The 20,186-nt window shown below is 40.2% G+C and overlaps 1 protein-coding gene across 7 annotated transcripts in view; it reads left to right on the forward strand.

The window, feature by feature from the left end:
- The window catches only part of sema3d (sema domain, immunoglobulin domain (Ig), short basic domain, secreted, (semaphorin) 3D), a 354,002-nt gene that overhangs the window by 103,389 nt on the left and 230,427 nt on the right, over positions 1-20,186 (forward strand). The gene's annotated exons all lie outside the window — the stretch shown is intronic.

Raw genomic sequence — 20,186 nt, forward strand, 5'->3', positions numbered from 1 at the left:
CGTGGGTTTGCTCCAATTTCCTCCCACAGTCCAAAGATGTGCAGATTAGGTGAATTGGCCGTGCTAAATTGCCCGTAGTGTTAGGTAAGGGGTAAATGTAGGGGTATGGGTGGGTTGCGCTTCGGCGGGGCGGTGTGGACTTGCTGGGCTGAAGGGCCTGTTTCCACACTGTAAGTAATCTAATCTAATCTAATTAATTAACAATAACATGGCTGCAAAATGTCCAAGGGATAGCAGTTTATTAATGCCCCTGCTTTTAGAATGGCATTCAAGATTACAAACGAGAGTTAGCAATCTGCAATTCCTTTATGAGGATGGCTGATTGGCTCACCAGTTTTAAAAAAGAGTTTCTTCTAAATTCTTCTGAAGATGCCTTACTGAAATTTAACTTTGACTTCACTGTTTTTACGAAAACAAATGATTGATTGCACACACAGAGCTCAAAGATTTGTTGTCTTATTACAGGCTGAAAGCTTTACATTTGGGGCCTGAGTTGGAGGTTTTGATATTGTTGACAGATGTTGCATGATGCAAAATGGACCTTTCAGCTTGCAGTGATTGTAACTGGTCAGCCATGCAATCAGGGAGCCCTGGCTGACCGATATCAGCAGGAGTGTCAAACATCCTGTTTACTCTGAGAGCTGGCTCTGAGGGAGTTGGATCAGTGTCAGAGATTCTCCACATGTATATAAAAGGTGACTTGATGACAGGATATTGGCCTCTGTGGAGGTATTTCACTAACTGTCTATGGCCTATCTCAAGGGAATTGGCATTTCAGAAATACATCATCTTACTGGATAAGTTCAACTGCAATTCAGCAGGGTAGGTATTCTATTCCTGGAAGGCAAATTGTCTCATTATACCAAGTTATAATGGAATAGTTTTGCAGCACATCAGGAGATATACGAGGCATGGATTGTCCGTCTGATATTAACTTTTGAGAAGCTTCTAAAATGTTCCCCTTAGTGCAATCACATGATTATAGCAGCCATCTTTGACCTATTTAGAACAGTCCGTGATGATATCTGTACAAATACTAAGGTTTTGAAAATTATTTTGTGAGATTTGGAGATGGTCGATGTTTCACTCTTGAGTGGTGCAAATATCTGTTGCAACTTAACAACAAAACACTTCAGCTTGTTCAAGTTTTACAACATATGAACATACCCAGTAAGAGCAGATACAGCCCATTTGGCTCCTCAATCCTGCTCTGCCTTTCAATAAAATCATGGCTGATCTCTTTGTGGTTTCAATTCCACATCTCCAGATAGTTGTGAAAACCCTTGATTCCACTGCCTTAAAAATATTCCTAAAAGGGCAATCCCTAATGTTTAATAGTGCTCCTTAGCTCCAGACTCGCTCATAAGTGGAAATGTCCTTTTCATGTGCCTCCTGTAAAGACCTTACTGCATCTTATACACTTCAATCAGGCATGATTGGTTATGAATTGAGCTGAACGCTGCGCAGTCATCACAAACATCTTCACTTCTGACCTTACAATGGAGAAATGAACAATACTGAAGCTGATGTTGGGCCTACAAATGTCCCCTGAGAAAATCCTGCAGTGATGTCCTAGATCTGAGATGATTGGCTTCCAACAACAATAACTATCCTCCTTTGTCCTGGATCTGAGTGCAAGTAGCAGCAAGTTCTCCACTTGATGTCTGTTGACCCCTCTTTTGCTTGGGCTCCTTCATGCCATACTTGGTCAAATGCCACCTTGATGTCAAGGTCAGTCACTCTCATTACAGCCTTTCAAATTCATGTTTGGACCAAGGCTGTCGTGAGGTATGGAACCAAGTGCTCTTGGCAAAATTCCAAATTGGCATCAGTGGACAGTCTGCTGTGGAGTAAGTGGGACAAGAAAGCAATGCCATTTATCATATTGATGATTGAGAATGGCATGATGAGATAGCAATTGGCAGGATTGGATTGGCCTGCTGTTTGTAGCCAAGACCTGACAGAGGAGCTTTCCGCATTGTTAGTTAGATACCAGTGTCGTAGCTCTACCAGAATTAGCTTGGCTCTAAATGACACAAAAATGAACCTAACTTCAAGCATTTCTTCTAAAATGTACTGATTCATCTTTAAATTATATTATAATTATAATTTATCTCTTGCTGTCTCTTCGTTATGACTCTCTCACACACACTCATTGTCATTGCCTTCTTTCCAAGTCTCATTTCTCTCCAGTTTATCTATAATTCAGGTGCCACCCTTTATTTTGCAGCTCCACCTATCATCATTCCTTCAAATTGTCAGATACGCATGCAGTTTATTGTAATCATCCTGTCACTTCAGATTAACTGCATCAAGGAATGTGAAAAGACATTTGATTCCTTTTGAAGAGTCAATTGTAGCTATTAGGAAGAGATTATCACAGTTAATCAATCGTTCCAGTACTCAAGTTTTGTGAAGAAAATATGATGACAAATGAAAAGTATTGGACATAATTGAGAGATATAATGTGAACTATTTCAAAGTTGTCAGTTTGGCTCAGTCATTGAGGTGGCGGGGTTGTTTCTGAATTCACATTTCAGTTTGTACTAAGTGTAATACTGAGCGAGAACTGCATCGTCAGTGGTCCTATTCTACAGTCAAGGCAATAAACTTAAGGTATAGTCTGGATTGTAATGATTGTTTATGGAAATGTTTAAAAAAAAGGATGTTGTTTATACAGTCAAAACAAACATTCTATGCAATTTTAAATCCCTCCATTTTTATGATAAACTGTTGCATTTATTTGACAGAATGCAGCAGGGAATGAGTTTCCTTTTACAGGAAGGTTCATTGCAATGTAAATCATTTCACTTCAGCTGCACAACAGGGAGTTTGATGGTTTTTCTTGAGTTTCACTGACTTTAGGAGTTTCTCTTGCTCTTATCAGTTTTAAACATACAACCAAAGCTTGAAGAACATTGGGTATTGATACCTATGAGAACTGTTTCATTGGCCTTTGTTGGGATCGGATGTGAGTCTACATTCCAACCCCTATTTGCTCTCTAAACAGGAATTCATTCTCTGTAGCACTTTGAGACATTTCACTGAGTTACACAGTGCTCTGTAAAAGTGTCATTTCATTCTTTCATATCGGGAGGGACCAGGATATGGCAGAATTTAACACAAGGACTAAATATTTTAAATTGAAATATTGCTTATCTGGGAGACAAAAAGAAAATCACATCCAGTTTTCTGATGTTATTCAGGGAAGGAAATCTTGCATCGTTACCTGATTTAGTTTACATGCGACCTCAGACCCCACAGTGATGCCGTTGACTTTAAACTGCCCCCTGAAATGGCCCAGCAAGCCACTCAGTTAAAGAGGAATTAGGGATGGGTAATAAATGCTGGCAGTGGAGAGATTGAGAGAAATAGTAGTGAGTACAGCAGCATCTGTGTAGGAATTGATGTGTTTTGCCATGACATCATCAACGGACAGCATGTGGACAAAAAATTAGATCCTTAGGAGCCACTGGAAGGTCACAGTCTTGGGCTTGAAAGAGAAGCCATTGGTAGGAATTCTGGAGGCAGCTGAATACAGTCCCACCCATGAGATAACGATTTAAAAAAAAACTTTTCATCTGTCATAATTTAATCAGGACTGATATTGCGATGACACTTCCTGACTTGTCCCATTTCCATATTGGCCTTGGAAGTTTTTTATTCATTTCTATCTGAAATAACATGGAACCTTTTTCTAGATTAAAGGTGCTATGGTGATGTAAGTTGTGGTGATAGATAGGAACAGGGGACTTGGGAGCAAGATTACGCCAATCAGCCCTTTGAGCTTGTTCTGCTGTTTGATAAGACCATGGCTCTTCTTGTGCAATCTCAAATCCATTTATGGATAAGACTGATCTGGTGGTGGCATTGAAGCTATTATAGTCCATTGCATTTGCTCTGTCTGTGCAGAATTTCTAAACATCATTTTCTAACTTCCAGTTATCAAGAATTAGTTTGCAAAACTCCACACGTTAAACAGCGCTAATCCTGTATGTACAATGTGGGCAAACATTGTTCTCCCATTACTTTGGAAGTTAAATGCATGAGTTTAAAATTCCTTAGACTAAAAGGGTCAAACACTTCATAAATTTCAAATTATTGACAGAGATCACTTTATCACTGTGCCCCCAGGTTGTCAGCACTGCATGCATCGTGCACTGTTACAGTTAATTAATAACCTGAGGTTCACACTCAATGGTCCATCACACAAAGGAGTTATTTGTGGTTCTTTCAGAATGAAATCACAATGAGTAGTCTTTTTGCTGAACTCCTCCTTCAATATTTGACAACAGTGTTTGCTGTTACTGAAAACCTACCACCTTATTAATTAATGACAATCGAGTATTAACACAAAATAATGCTGAGGTCCCTTTCCATTACAATTTACTCTTTCCTTCTTTCTTCCTTTCTTTGTCCTCCTTTAATTTATTTCTGTTTCTCTGGTTTCATTTCCATTCATTTCCTCCTCTTTATCCTTCTCATTCTTTACATCTCTCACATTTCCATTTATTTGCTCATAAATAGTAGCCGTTTGAGCCCTCACTCTCTAATCATTCTCTCTAGTTCGGATCACTAGACATTAGCTCAGCTCACTGACGTAGAAGAGCACTGTGCATGCTGCTGCCATGATTGAGATACAGTCGGTTCTGCAATAGCACATGTTTCTTCAAAACAACTTGGCTTTGCCACAATTGAAGAATTTGGACCTTTATTTGTAGAATGCGAGTGTGCCTTACCTGTATTGGCCATCACACGATTCTGATCCCATTCGTTTAAATGATGCTGCTATTACACAATTTCTAACGTGGGATTGCACAGGAACAGAACTATTGCGTTATACCAGAACAGACTGCATTTAACAACTACTGCTGCAGTGTTTTAGTTTATCTTTGCTGCATTACAAATGGTTGGTATTTGCCAAAATCAATAGGAAAATTATACTTGGTATTACCATAGGTGAGCTGTACTGTAATACCAGTTGTTTATTCAATGTATATTTGTCCCTGGCAGTGCTTACTAAAATGTTTAAATGTCTTGTCTCTCCATAATATGTTCACTATGTTACATTGTAAAGTAATTACCTGACTCCACCTCAACATAGTCTGTACAAAATATTGTTTTAAAGTTGTTGTAAAAACATTTAGGCCACTAGTTTCTGCTGTGTGCTATTCAGTGCACCATATCTGTACTGGAGCTCCTGCCTATTTCTCATAACCCATACATTACCTTTATTTAAATAATCATCTAATGTCCTTTTGAATGCTTCAATTGACCCTGCCCCCACCAAATCTTCAGGTAATACATTCCACACTCAGCCTGAAAAGCAGTTTTTCACACATCATTTTTATTACTTTTGCAAACTACTCTGTCTGCACCATCCCGTTCTTGATCCTAATATGATTGGGAACAGTTTACTCTCTCTACTCTGTCCAGAACTTTCATGTCTTTGAGAACTTAAAGCAAATCTCCTCTTATCTAAGTAGGACAGTCCCAATTTCTTCAAAATTAAAGCTTATCATCCCTGAGACATTTCTTGTAACTTTCTTCTATACTCTCTCTCCAAATGCACTTGTAGCTTTCTTAAAGTATGTACCAGAACCACACATACTACCCCAGGTGAAGGTGAACCTGCATCTTGTACAGGTTCAGCATAACCTCACTGCTCTTGCACTCTCTAACTCTACTAATACAGCAATGCAGAAACAACAGATTCTCAATGTATTGCAGGAATTTTATTTTGATATGGGCATCACTGGCTAGACCAGCGTTTACTGCCCATCTCTAATTGCCCAGAAGGCAGTTAAGAGTCAACCACATTGCTGTGGGTCTGGAGTCATATGTTAGTCAAACCAGGTAAGGACAGCAGATTTCCTTCCCTAAAGGGCATTAATGAACCAGATAAGTTTCTCTTGGATAATCAACAATGATTTCATGGCTATCATTAAATTCTTTTCATTTCAATATTTTTATTGAATTTGAATTCCACTATTTGCCACAACAGGATTTGAATCTGCGTCCCCAGAGCATTTACCTGGGTCTCTAGGTTAATAGCCTAGCAATAATGTGACTAGGCTATCACCTCCCCTATATCCTCGGTGCTGGATAATCCAAATGGAAATCAGGGAAAACAGTATATCGTGAAGGCAGCTTTAAAAGTTGACAGCTTCTGTGACCCTGAGAAAGATGAAAGGACCAATACCAATTCTTGACTTTGAGCATTGTAATAAATGTTTGATGCTTGAGAATTTGGGATTCATCTCTTCCAAGGTGGAATCTTGGAGGACATCAGTCTCCTTGGGATTGAACACACACATGGAGTGCCATCTTTCTTCAATATCCAAGTAATGGAATTGCGCCAGGCAGTGTGATTCTTAATGTTGTAAATGATATTGTTTTGTTCTTTGGAACCAATTAAGCTTATCCTGAATGTGATTACAGAGCTTCCAAGGTGGACTTCAAATACAATACTGCATCACTTTTAAAATTCCCATTGGAATCAAACTTGGGTTGAAGTTAGAGGTGAAAATGTGTTGCTGGAAAAGCGCAGCAGGTCAGGCAGCATTCAGGGAACAGGAGAATCGACGTTTCGGGCATAAGCCCTTCTTCAGGGCTCTCTCACTGCACACCCCATGTTACCCTCTCTCACTGCACACCCCAGGTTTCTTTCTCCTCTTGGGTTGAAGTTAGTCAGGTCATGGATAGACTCAATGTTTCAGTCTGGAATCTTCGGAATTAAGATTGATGTGTTCACGATGTCATGAATTGTAACAATATGTAGACATGTGCATGCTGGTCAACCAATGATAAATGCTCCTACTGTATCAACAATGTGAAGGGTTTTAGGTGTCCATTCTGAGGAGCTATACTGATGGATGATGCCAATGCAAGAAATGTCAGATCCATTGTAAGCAATGAGTTTATCACAAATGGTCTGCATCACATTGTGCCAATTTCCTGAGTACCTCTCATTGTAAGGTACATAAAGGGATGATGTTTGCACTTGTACCAGTGACAGTTTTGGAAACTAGTACACATTGTCCATTGCTTTGGGCTTCGTCACTTGAATGAAAATAAAGGCTTTAGCTTTTCTGATGGAGTCCATGTGATGTGTTACATTGACCACATGTAGTTGCTTGACTGGAGTCTGTCAGCTGTAATGCTGCACTTACCTCTTGGATTTCATTGACATGCATTAGGGCTATGGATAAACATCTGAGAATGTTTTTGCCATAGTTCCTTGGTAGCACCTTCTCTACATGTTGCATTGTTTTGCAGTTTGGTTTTTCACATCTTAGGGCCAATGCTTCTTGTTGAACAGAGCTTGGACATGTCATAAAATGTTGGACATTCACTTGGTTGATGGAACATCCAATATTTCAAACAAGATTTGAATGTTTACCTGAATCTATTGATGCCTACAATAGTTATTGCAGAGGTAGGCACTTGAAGGTGCTATCGTTCTGCGACAATTGTTTCAACTTAATGGATGTGGTGGTATTGACCATTTCCATAAACCCCACAGGTATGTTGGCTTCAGTGAAATCACATTCCATAGCCTTGCATTGATACTCGCTGATGAAACAGTTGATAGTTTCATCTGGTTGTTAGCAGAATCACATGAACTTATGCCTGTGTAAGCTGAAATTAACTTACATCCTAACCTGATAATCTCAAACTAGGAAAATCTTGTCTGGATCTTTGTCGTCATGACTGAAAATGCTGAAGGATTTAATTCTTCACAATCCTCATTTCTCAGAGCAACAGTCTGTCATTCTTTATCTATGATCTATGGCTCATAAGTGAGGATGAATTCATCCCTAAGATAATTGGAATTCTGACAGAATGTCAATGACAGTCACTGCATCAGAGGTCAGATCAGTTTTCCTTCGTGTGAATCCAAGGAAAGCGATGGGACCAGACGGAGTACCAGGCCGTGCTCACAGAGCATGTGCAGATCAACTGGCAGAGGTCTTCTCAGACAACCTCAACCTCTCCCTGCAGCAGGTCACTGTCCCTGCCTGTTTCAAGAGGCCAATATCATCCCTGTGCCTAAGAAGGCTCATGCAGCATGTCCCAATGATTACCGCCCAATGGCCCTAGCATCGGTGGTTATGAAGTGTTTTGAAAGGCTGGTCATGGCATTAGTCAACTCCAGCCTCCCCACTACTCTTGACCCACTCCAATGTGCCTATTGGACCAACAGATCCATGTCAGATGCCATATCACTTGCCCTTCACTCCTCCCAAGGACATCTTGACACCAAGAACAGTTACATAAGAATCCTACTCATTGACTACAGTTCAGCCTTCAACACTATTATCCCCTCGAGACTGATTACTAAACTTAGTGACCTCAGACTAAGCCCCACTCACTGCAAATGGATCCTCAGTTTCCTGACCCACAGGCCACAATCAGTGAAAATTGGGGCAATATTTTATCCTTACTAACGCTCAACACTGGAACCCCAGGGATGTGTACTCAGCCCCCTACTGTACTCACTGTATACCCATGACTACGTCGTCAAATACCAGACTAATACCATTTACAAGTTTGCTGATGGCACCACCATAGTCAGTCAGATCTCAGATGGCGACAAAACAGACTACCGACAGGAGGTGGAAGACCTGGAAAAATGGTGCACTGAGATCAACCTAGCTCTCAATGCCGGCAAAACCAAGGAACTCATTATTGACTTTCGGCGAGATGTTACTCATCCCTCCTACACATTAACAACACAGAGGTGGAACGAGTGGAGAGTGCCAAGCTCCTGGGAATGGTCATCAGCAACAAGCTTTCTTGGACTCTTCATGTGGATGCACTGGTTACAAAGGTCCAACAACATCTCTTCTTCCTTAGGCAGCTGAGAAAATTTAGCATGATGGCGAATACCCTCGCCAACGTTTATAGTTGCACCATCGAGAGCACTAATGTCTGGATGTATCACTACCTGGTATGGCAACTGTACCATTCAAAATTAGAGACTTTTACAGAGAGTGGTGAACTCAGCCCGGACAATCACAAAGGCCAACCTCCCATCTATAGAATCCATCTACCAGGCCCGCTGTCAAGGAAAGGCCACCAGCATTCTCAAAGATCCATCCCACACTGGCAATATTTTTCTACAACCTCTACCATCGGGAGAAGGTACAGAAGCCTGAACACATGCACCAGCCGGTTTCGTAACAGTTTCTACCCTACTCTTGGTAGAATACTGAATGACTCACAAACACTTAACATTCACCTGTACCTGTGTTTTTGTTTTTGCTGCTGTTTACCCATTATTTACTATCAATGCTAGTTAACTCTGAGATCTGCCTGTATTGCTCACATGACAAAGCTCTTCACTGTACCTCGGTACATGTGACAATAAACTCAATTCAATTCAATGGAATGTCAGTCCATGTTTAAGTGTTTGCTAAGCAGCCTCAGTGTGCTTCTTTATGTGTTATGATTCTTTAAAATTAGCCATTGAGACAGAATCTGTGTTGCAGTGTGAAATCTTTGGCTGGTGTGTATTTGTTTTCTGATTTAACAGTAGCAGACTTGAGCCTGTAAGTGGTGTTAGTATCAAAAACTAATGAAGGACATTGTGCATACTCTCTCTCTGGCTTTTGTACTTTTTCCGATGGAATGAGAAGGTGGAACAGGCTGACAACTGTGAACCTGTATGCCCTTTGAATGTAAAAATGGCTTTAGCTTTTCCATCTATTTATGATGGTCTTCCGACAGAGATGTTCTTTAGCGCATTTAAAACTGCAGCTCTTTAAATTGAATCAATGTTGACCTTTTTCCTGTGAAAAATGAAAGTACTCATAAATCTTTTCACTTCAGCTGTCACCATCAGTCTTGTTTGCAGTTGTAACTTCAGATCTGACCTTGAGCAGGAGTCATAGAGACCTACAGCATGGAGATAGGCCCTTCAGCCAAACCAATCCTTCCCAGGCATTGGAGGCTGTTAAGAAAGTAACTTTTCACAGCTACCTTTCTCGCCTTTGGTACCAGTTTACTGTGACCAGTTTCAGTACCAATCCACCACCACCAGCTTTTAATGCCCACTTGTGCTACCATAATACAATTGATATCATATTTCAGACTTACAAATATTGTCTGAGTGCTGCACTTGCTTAAATTACCATCATATTATGCACAAACTGTAATTTGCTGTTTGGCTGCACTGAGCTGCTTAACTGAACTGACCAGACCCCCGACTGACTGAAAATAAGATGGAGACCTTTTTACTAGAGTGCCAGTTGTTGTTAGGTCATCTACCTGTTTTCATGGTATTGTGCGTTTTGTGAGATCTGTGCAATAATACAAGACATTCAGTATTATCTGGAGGTGAATTTGACACCTCCCAACACAGTGACCGCTCTCCTCCTTCAATACCATCAACACAGTAGTTCACTGGTCAACCATGACCTGTTTCCTGAAACCCTGTGTTGCTGCCTGGTTCAGCTTTTTGATTCGAGGTTGAGACTTTTCCTGAACGTATCAGGCAGGTCACTTTGAGAAACTGTTCGACTTCAAACATGCTGAATTTTTCTACCTCTTGCCATGGGAACCATCACCATTTGCTAAAATTGGACTCACATCCCCAGGATAAAGAGAGAAATAATCACAAGACTGAGGTACCAGTGTCTGTAGAATGACAATCTGATGTAAGTCATTATCTTAAGGTGAAAGTAAATAGGGAAGAACATTAGAAATTGGAATTTAAAAAGAAAATTACGTTTTTTAAACAAAATACAATTGAGACGTCTCACAAACACATCATTATTCCTTCCACATGTACAGTTTAAGTTAATTATATGGGTCAAGGCAGTTGCTATGAGGTTTTAAATTACATTCATGGAGATAAACACATACCTGACCTAAGAGCAGAATTCCAAAAGATCTAACCACTTCCCATTTACTTCTCTTGAACAGGATTCCTGATCCAACCATAACACTGAATTTAGAAAAAAGCCTGACAGTCAGAAAATGTTCCCGACTTATTTTGCTTTAACACAGAGCAAGTTAATTTCCTGTCAAAACTCACCTAAGGCACAATCATTTCAAAAGTTTCCATTTGATGTAAAATGAAATTTTTCTCATTAAGAATTTCCTAAATTTTATCTCCATTAGATTTTGACTATGTTGCCAATATGTTGAATGAAACATTCTTTCCAAGAGCATAATTTTGTTCTTGGTATCTGTAAGTAAACTAGTGTTTGTGCTAAAGCAGGTTAGATTTTGCAAGGTTATTCTCCATTTATTGAAATTTGACAAATCTATGGTTTCGAATATAGATGCGGATTTGTTTTTGGGCGACATAGCTAAGTCAAAACAATGACACATTAATGGTGGCTACAAGTTTTTGTAAGTTACTTCCAGCTTTGCATGTCTGAAATACATCATAGAATGTGAATGTAAGATTGCTTAAAGGAAATGTTCAGCAATTGCTCCTCAACATCTTGATGTTGTCATACTGCAAACACCAACTAGCCATGAAACAACATGACCAGCTATCCTGAGTAGCCACACAAGCAGATGACAAGCAACATGAGTTTGACTGGGACAACATTACTATTATAGGACAAGCCAAACAGAGAACAGCCAAGGAATTCCTAGAGGCATGGCACTCATCCACAGATTCAATCAATAAGCACATCGACCTGGACCCAATATACTGACCACTGGAACGGACAGCTGGAACTGACAACCGGAAGCGGCAGATTCAAACCACTATAAATGCCGGAGGAAACATCACAGAAGCGCTTCACATGAGGCTCCCAAGCACTGAGGATGTCACCTAGACAGGGGACGAAATGTCTGCAACACAAATTCCCAGCTCGGCGAACAGAACCACAACAACGAGCACCCGAGCTACAAATCTTCTCACAAACTTTGAACTAGCCTTTGTCATGGGCTAGATCTTGATTAAAGCAGTGTTGTGGACATTTGTTCCTGACCTGTTCAGCCAGAGTGTGAATAATGATATAACTGGGTTGATGAGTGAGCTGTTATTGGCGCAATCCCAACGACACAGAAACGATGGCTTTGGTGGATGATGGGACTGATGGTATATGTCCTTAACCAATGTGATGGAACCAATTTAGAAACAGAGGAACAATGGAAAAGGAAAGTAAATTAGCATCAAATCGGAAAGCGAAATGAAGAGGTAAAGAAAGATTGCATTGATGTGAGAACAAGAAAGACCAAAAAGGAAAATTGAAGTGAGAAGGAATGCATATTAAAAACATTTTGGAGCAACTCAGAAATAAAAATGGGAACTGTTCTGTTATGATGTTACCACCAGCCTCTTTACTCTGTCATGGCCACAGGACTGTGGGTGCTTTTAACTTCTAATTCCAAAGTGTGCTCTTTAAGGTACAGACAAAACTGGCAGTAGATATAAATTAAGTGTCTGTCTGGACAGAGAATGGCTCACCCATGGAATGCTACACCTACAGATTACAAAGGGACCACAAGCGGCTTAAAGGATGGGGGTGCAGAGAGACAAAACAAACTGTACAGTGATCACTTGTAGCTATAAAGATAGCAGGGGGTTGATGACTCCTGCTCATCAGCATGTCTGTTCCAACATGGAGACACATATTGTGTTTTACCCCTTTTGTAGAATATACAAGGGTAGGGATCAAAGCCAGTTTCAACCAAATAGGAGTAACTAGTGGAACTGAGCTTCTCTTTGCTACCAGCCTGGGATTGGCCATTAGAATGCTGTTGAGGTCACTGTTGAATAACTATCCTCTAGTCATCCCTATGTTGCAGTTAAAGAAAGACCATCTTTCACTCTGAGAGCTGAAAACCAGACAAAAAAGCGATCAGGACAATAAAAGGTCCTCTCTCTCTCTCTCTCTCTCACACACATCCCGAATGCTGGAATTCAGTTGCAGTTGAAAGAAATCAGAACCACAGGATCTCACCCAATTTGCAAAATGGAGGATCATGAACCAACTGGTGAACTTGCAAGTGAAAGAGCAGAATAAATCAATTAGGAAGTTCTTAAGCTTGTGAACTTGCCGACTGATTTAGATGTACCTCATGAATTCATTGTGATTTCTCCAGGAAGCTTTCCCTCAAAGTCTTCGGTGTGTAATTGCTTTGGGCTGTTGATGTGTTTGGAAAAGCACCAGGCGTTTGCTGCAGAGAAATGTCCCACAAACATCATGAGATATCCGATCAGTTAGTCTGTTTTTTGAGTTGAATGAGGGTTGAAGTTTGGTCGGGACATTGAGAGAATTCTCCACTCTTCAAAATATCACCCTGTGCTCTCAAAGCAGCATTATATTATATTTAAATGCCCTCATGCCCTGCCTTATTTGGGACATTTTTCACATTAAAGGTACAGTAGAAATAGATGTTCCCCTGATTACCCAGAAATTACATTTTACTTTGATTTCTCCTCAAAAATTTACCTTTTCGCTGCTTGTTTCAATTTGTTTTACAATGGCAAATTCTCTTTTTTGACACTTGCAAATCTAGTGAGGTCAAAAAATGGATCCCCTTTCTTTGGCTGTTTCCACTTTGCCCCAAAACATTGTTTGGAAATGGAAAGTAAATAACTACAAGAATATTTCAAAGCTATTTCTGTATTTTAAGCTATTTCAAATTAATTGCATGGTTTGATCATGTTTTTTATTCATTGCCAATTTGTACATTCAGCAAGTGAAACACAACAAATAATTGACTCTTCCAGAAGATATTGGTCCAATGCCAAATTGACTCTTGGCTGTGCATGATCAGCAGCAACACCAAAGAGGCAGCCCAGCAATCTTCACACTTCAATAAAAAGAAACTATGAGCATACTTGCATCAAACCACACATGTAGATTTGCAGCTGTCTGTGCTCTGAAAAGCTAAACTGTACACAATAACAGAAGTTGCTGGAAAAGCTGCAGTATCTGTGAAGAGAAATCAAAGTTAAAGTTTCAGGGCGATGACTCTTCCTGAGAACACCGGAGCTGAATGGTTAACTCTGATTTCTCTTCACGGATGCTGCCAGACCTGCTGAGCTTCTCCAGCAACTTCTGTTTTTGATCCTGATTTACAGCATCCACAATTTTTTTTTGTTTTTTATAACCATCTACAATGTTGGCTTCCAGATAGTGCATGTAAAAATGTATGTCTCATTAACTACACTTTTTGATTTAAAAAATGAACAGTTCCTGTAAGTATTAGCTGAGCAAATAATTGAAAGGCAGTTCTTAATTAAAAATCTGCTCCTCTTAAAGCTGTCAACAGTTTAAAGGTTTACAGTATTTGAATATAAATAAACGGTTTTCCTCATCACTAGAGGTTAATTGCTGAAGTGTGTTCTTAATTTCACTACAGGGATGAAATTTCTCTTTAAATTAAAATAGAGATAATGCTTGATATTGTCTGTTCTTAATAAGTCATTAACAAAATTGCATTCATGGATATTGAATATCCAAGTTTCATGCACCTACCCAATTTATTAACAGGTCATTAATTCCAGACAAAACAAACATCCCCAAATCTTTCAGTAAAAATAAAATTTGGCTCACAATCATTTTATGAAAACTTTGATCTTAAATATTTTTTGTGGATGAAATTATACAATTTTAGTGAAAATAAATAACTATAAGAAAAATTAGATGGCTTCTGAACAAATAGGGCTTCATGAATTTTTTAAAATTCCCTTGTGAAACATGGGTGTCAGTGGCTGGGCTAACATTTACTGTCTGCGCGAAAGTGAGGACTGGAGATACTGGAGATCAGAGTCACAAAGTGAGGTGCTGGAATGGCACAGCTGATCAGGCAGCATCCGAGGAGCAGGAGAGTCGATGATTTGGTTACTGCCTGTGCCTAGTTGCTCTTGAGAAGGTGATGGTGAGCTACCTGGTGAGAACTTGATTTAAGTCACAACTGGTTGGCGACAGAGTTTGACAGTACCACAATTAGTCTTCGGCGGGTCGGTGTGGACTTGTTGGGCCGAAGGGCCTGTTTCCACACTGTAATGTAATCTAAAAAAAACTTGATTTAAGTCACAACTGGTTGGCGACAGAGTTTGACAGTACCACAATTAGTATTCAATTTTATGGTGCATGGATTAAAGGTACATAGTGCAAAAGGCCATTAACATGAGAGCATTATGCATTGGTTTCTGGATGGCAGAAACATCCATTCTTGGCTACACAAATGGGATAATCAGCACTAACACCCATTGACAGATGTAGGGAACTGTCAATGACACTTTGTTCATGTTCCCACAATCTATTCATTTATTAAAATGCATTAAATTGTCACAGATTTATGGCCATTATGTTAAAGTGTTTCCTCATGGCTTGTATGAATACCTTCCACTGTGTAATAATATTGTCAGGATCATTAGATAATCTTTCAATCTTTTGGTGACTAATGGACAGTAAGACATTCATTACAGTGTATCAACATTTACAATCTGAATTGACTAATTATCTGGACAGCTGAGTGTGTATTCATCTTTTGTATTCCAGAGAATAACCTATTCCAGATGATTTATACCTGGACATTTTGACAAAAGAATTTGGCAGACTTTCAGACTTCTTTTAGGAAGTTGTGTCAGTGTTGACCTAGGGTTAAGCATGCAATGACCTTAGCCAGTGTCCAAGCACTTTGATAAAGCTTCATCCAGATAAAACGGTGAAAAGAAATGTTTAGTCATCACCCCATAGCAACGGTCGAAAATAAACATAAACATTGTGTATTTTCCTCTGCGTGTAAGTGTGGTAAATTTTAAAATGCCCATTCATTGTCCAACAGAAAGCAATAAGCAGAGGGATAGGGGCTGCTTCCAAACCTATTCGCATCCTCTACATCTTAAACATTATAGGAGCAGGCTTATAAAATCGAAATATGTTGTGGAATTCTTGGGAACTGTGAGGAAGAGGCCAAGCCAGCACATAATTGCCTCTGTCTACCAGCATTGCCGATAGGTGCAGCTCACTAACTTCCTACCGGGACTGTTTGTATGTCCTGCTTTATTCTGTGAGGAGCATGGACTGAAAAAAGTCCAGGCCTCATTCTTCATTCATTCCTTCATTGCATGTTAATCGCACTGACGGTAGGCCATCTTTTGTTACCCATCCTGAATGGTCTCAATTGGAGGTGAGCTGCCTTTTTGAACCACTACAGCCCATTTAGTGTTCAGGACACCCACAGTGCTGTTCGGTATGAGATCCAGCAATCTGACAATGAAGGAAATGACAATGTAGTTCCAAGTCAGGAAGAGATCCAGGTGGGGTTTCCCTCCTGTCCTGTCTCAATAACTACCGCCCCGTTGCGGTAACACCAAGCATCATGAATTGTTTCGAGAGGGTCGTGATGAGGCATATAAAGACCCTGTTGCCACACCACCTCCCCCACCCACCCCCCCCCCCCCCCCCCCGCCCTCACTGGACACCTTGCAGTTCGCGTATCGACCAAAGCCATTCAGCAGAAGATGCCATTTCCGCCACCCTCTATCTGGCCCTCAACCCACCTGGTGAAGAAGGACATCTACATCAGATTACTATTTATAGACTTCAGTCCTGCATTTAACACCTTTCCTCAGCATCTGACTGGAAAGCTGAGTCTGCTGGACCTAAATGCCTCCCTTTGTGACTGGATCCTGGAGTTCCTGACTGGGAGACCTCAAATAGTCCGGATTGGGAACAGCATCTCCAACACCATCACACTGAGCACGGGGATCCCCCAGGGCTATGTGCTCAGTCCATTGCTGTTCACCCTGTTGACCCATGAGTGTGCAGTGATGTACACCTCGAATCACATTGTCAAGTTCGTTGCTGATACAACTGTTGGTGGGTCTCATCACGAATGACTAGTCAGCATACAGGGTGGAGATGCAGCAGCTAACGGACTGGTGCAGAGCTAATAGTCTGTCTCTGAATGTGGATAAGATGGAAGAGATGGTTGTTGACTTCAGGAGGGTGTGGAGCGATCACTGTCTGCTGGACATTGACGGTTTCCCCTTGGAGATCATAAAGCGCACCAAATTTCTTGGCGTCCACCTGGTGGAGAATCTCACTTGGTCCCTCAACACCAGCTCCATCTGTCCTTTCTATGTAGGCTGAGGAAAGCCCAAACACCACATCCCCAACCCCCATCCTCATCAAATTCGAGTGAGAGGGTTGGAATATAGCATTGAAATAGAGGATCAGCCATTATCATGTTCAATAGCAGAGCAGCCTCAAAAGATCTAATCCTACTCCTAATTTCTAAGATTCCAGTCTCTAAGTATCTGTTTTGTACAAAATTCTGTACGCTCGTCAGAATTTTCGTTAATGCAATACAGTTAGGGTTAGGGTGCCAAAGGTGTTTCACATCGTGAAACAACGACATCACATAACCCATGTGAAAGTTTGCACTGTTGTATTGAAGTAATTTTGCAATAGAGTTTGAAATCTGGTTGAGTAATTTATGGTTTAAGTGTTGTCGTGCTTCATTGTGCTTTACTCACTGTAAAAGCAAATTTTACAAAATTTTAAACAAAATATAAAATTTGACTGTACATTTGTGAAAATAAAGACTGTATGGTAATTTTTTTTATATTGACAGTTAACTTCGATCTTCTGATAAGGCAGCTAGGAATCTGTAACATTACATTCAGATGTCAATTGCCCACTGGTTTTCTGCGAAGTGATTGAGCTGTTAAGTCCGTTAGCATGAAAATCTTAAAGAGTCCTTGTGAGGCAGTGTCTGTCAAAAAAGAAACAATCAAAGATTGATGTCTTTGTCTTGGAATATGCAGGGTTCATGGGGGGTTGTGTTCTTTAACTTAAAATGGTGGTGTTCACCACAAAAGACCAGATCAAATCGATTGACAGAGAAAATCTTATATTGGAAGATTCTCACAAAATTGGCAGGCTCTGTATGCCCAAGATGCTTTAGTTGTATGGCATATTCATTGATGGAATTCTAATAAGTACAAATAAATGTCCCAGGCATTCATTGGGATGTACCATTAAGTAAAGAATTCAGTATTTGGCTTTGTTTGTGATTGTGGCCAAACCAGGCTACCTGCTGTGTCCCTAAAGGCATTAGCAAATAGATAATCAATAGTAGCTGATTTATCTAGCGTTCTACTTTCTGCCTTCTCAGACTATTGCCCTTTTGCTATTGTAAGGTAAAACGGTATGAAGTCTTCAACTGTGGGAACCAAAAAACCATTTTGAACAATTGGAAACACTGTTGTTGACCAGGGGTCAGTAAAGGTTCAGTCATGGGGCTGTGAACAGTCCAGTTTCCAATCTGAATAGTTAGAAAATACTTTAGGTAGAGATTAAGTTGTCAGGAATCATCTGTCCTATAAGAAAATGTCCACATCAATCAATAGTGTTGTTGCATGTGATGAAAGATAACACAATTAAACCCAGACTGCAGAAATCAAAGTGGCAGAGGTGAGAGGGAAAGCATCATCTTTTGAATTGACTTTATCTGTTTTATTGTGTGAGAGATTCTCTCATATCAAAGTAACCTATAATCACTCAAACCCTTGGTCGTGGTAAGGATGGGCATTTATGAAGGTCTGCTGGGATTATAACTCTGGCATTGTCACCTATTCCAGGAAATGCCGCTACTTAAAAAAAAATGAGAGAGAAAAGTGATATGATTATTTTAAGCTTGCATCAATGAAAAATACCATCAGTAATGCACCTGCCTTTTCCTCATTCACATCCAAACAGCAAACAGCATCAGTCAACTACATTGGCTCCTAGTTTTGTTTATTAATCTGTCCACGGCCTCATCCAATCCTCCGATTTTACTGTGTTCCCTCAGTCATTGCTTCATGTGGATCTAGGGTGGCAGTGACATCAACTTGAATTGGACTCATTCCTTAAACCTCTCAACCTCTCTGTGCCCCTCTCCTTTTTAAAGGCACTACTTAAACCTCTCCTTTTGACCAGGACCCTGTTTCTATTGTGAGGCTCGTGTCAATATTTTGTCACTTTAATGGTGCTATAATAATGCAAGATGATGTTGATTTAAGATCCTACACTGATCAAGGATGGTGTTCTGTTAGTATAACAGTTTGGGCAGTAGATTGGAATGTTCTATTTCTATCTATTGTGTTACTGTAACACAGTTAATGCTTGTCACAAGCCATAATGGCAAAATATTCCATTCTATATTATAGCACACAGCTCAAGCTAAACACATGATCAGGAATCCTGCATCACTGGCTTCATGCAAATTACATTCACATTCAGTTTGCTAAAAAGTTTTTGTCTCTTGAGCAGCGTAATGGGTAAGTGCAGATTTACTTGAGATGTTTGAGGTGAATCTTGTGCCTTTCTCTGTAAAGCATAGTCAGTCCCTTTTCGAGAATGGTTGAATTAGATTAGATTCCCTACAGTATGGAAACAGGCCCTTCAGCCCAACCAGTCCACACTGACCCTCTGAAGAGTAACCCACCCAGACCCATTTCTCTCTGATTAATGCACCTAACACTATGGCAATTTAGCATGGCCAATGCAGCTGACCTGCACATCCTTGGTGCAGGTTTATTTGGAAATATAGGAACCTCACCCACCAGTGATGAGAAAGTGCTTAAAGATGTTGAAATCCAATTGACCCTCTTCCCACCAGCTTTATTGCTACTTCAAAGATTAAACATGATTCACAGGAGTTTTCAATGTCTTCCAAAAGCTGTCAAACTGAATCTGTCAATGTTGTGATCAAAGTTAAAAGTCACACAACACCAGGTTATAGTCTGACAGGTTTATGTGGAAGCACTAGCTTTCGGAGCACTGCTCTGAATGCGAGTGCTTCTAAATAAACCTGTTGGACTATAACCTGGTGTTGTGCAATTTTTAACTTTGTCCATCCCAGTCCAACACTGGCACATCCGAGTTATGTTGTGATCAGCTCATGAGGAGCAGTTTCAGGAAACTAGCATTGGGAAGGTAGTTTTTTTTTAAAACATTCATTAACAGGATACGGGTGTCATTGTCTAGGCCAGCATTTATTGCCCATCCCTAATTGCCCAGAGGGCTGTTAAGAGTCAACCACAATGCTGATTCTGGAGTCACATGTGGGGCAGACCAGGTATGGATTGCAGATTTCCTTCTTTAAAGGACATCAATGAACTAGATTGTTCCAAAAAAAACCCCATCAGCAATAGCTACATGGTCAATATTAAGCTAGCTTTGTATTACAGATTTTTAAAAATTGAATTGAAA

This window comes from Chiloscyllium plagiosum, chromosome 23 (assembly GCF_004010195.1).
Source record: "Chiloscyllium plagiosum isolate BGI_BamShark_2017 chromosome 23, ASM401019v2, whole genome shotgun sequence".
Classification (NCBI taxonomy): domain Eukaryota; kingdom Metazoa; phylum Chordata; class Chondrichthyes; order Orectolobiformes; family Hemiscylliidae; genus Chiloscyllium; species Chiloscyllium plagiosum.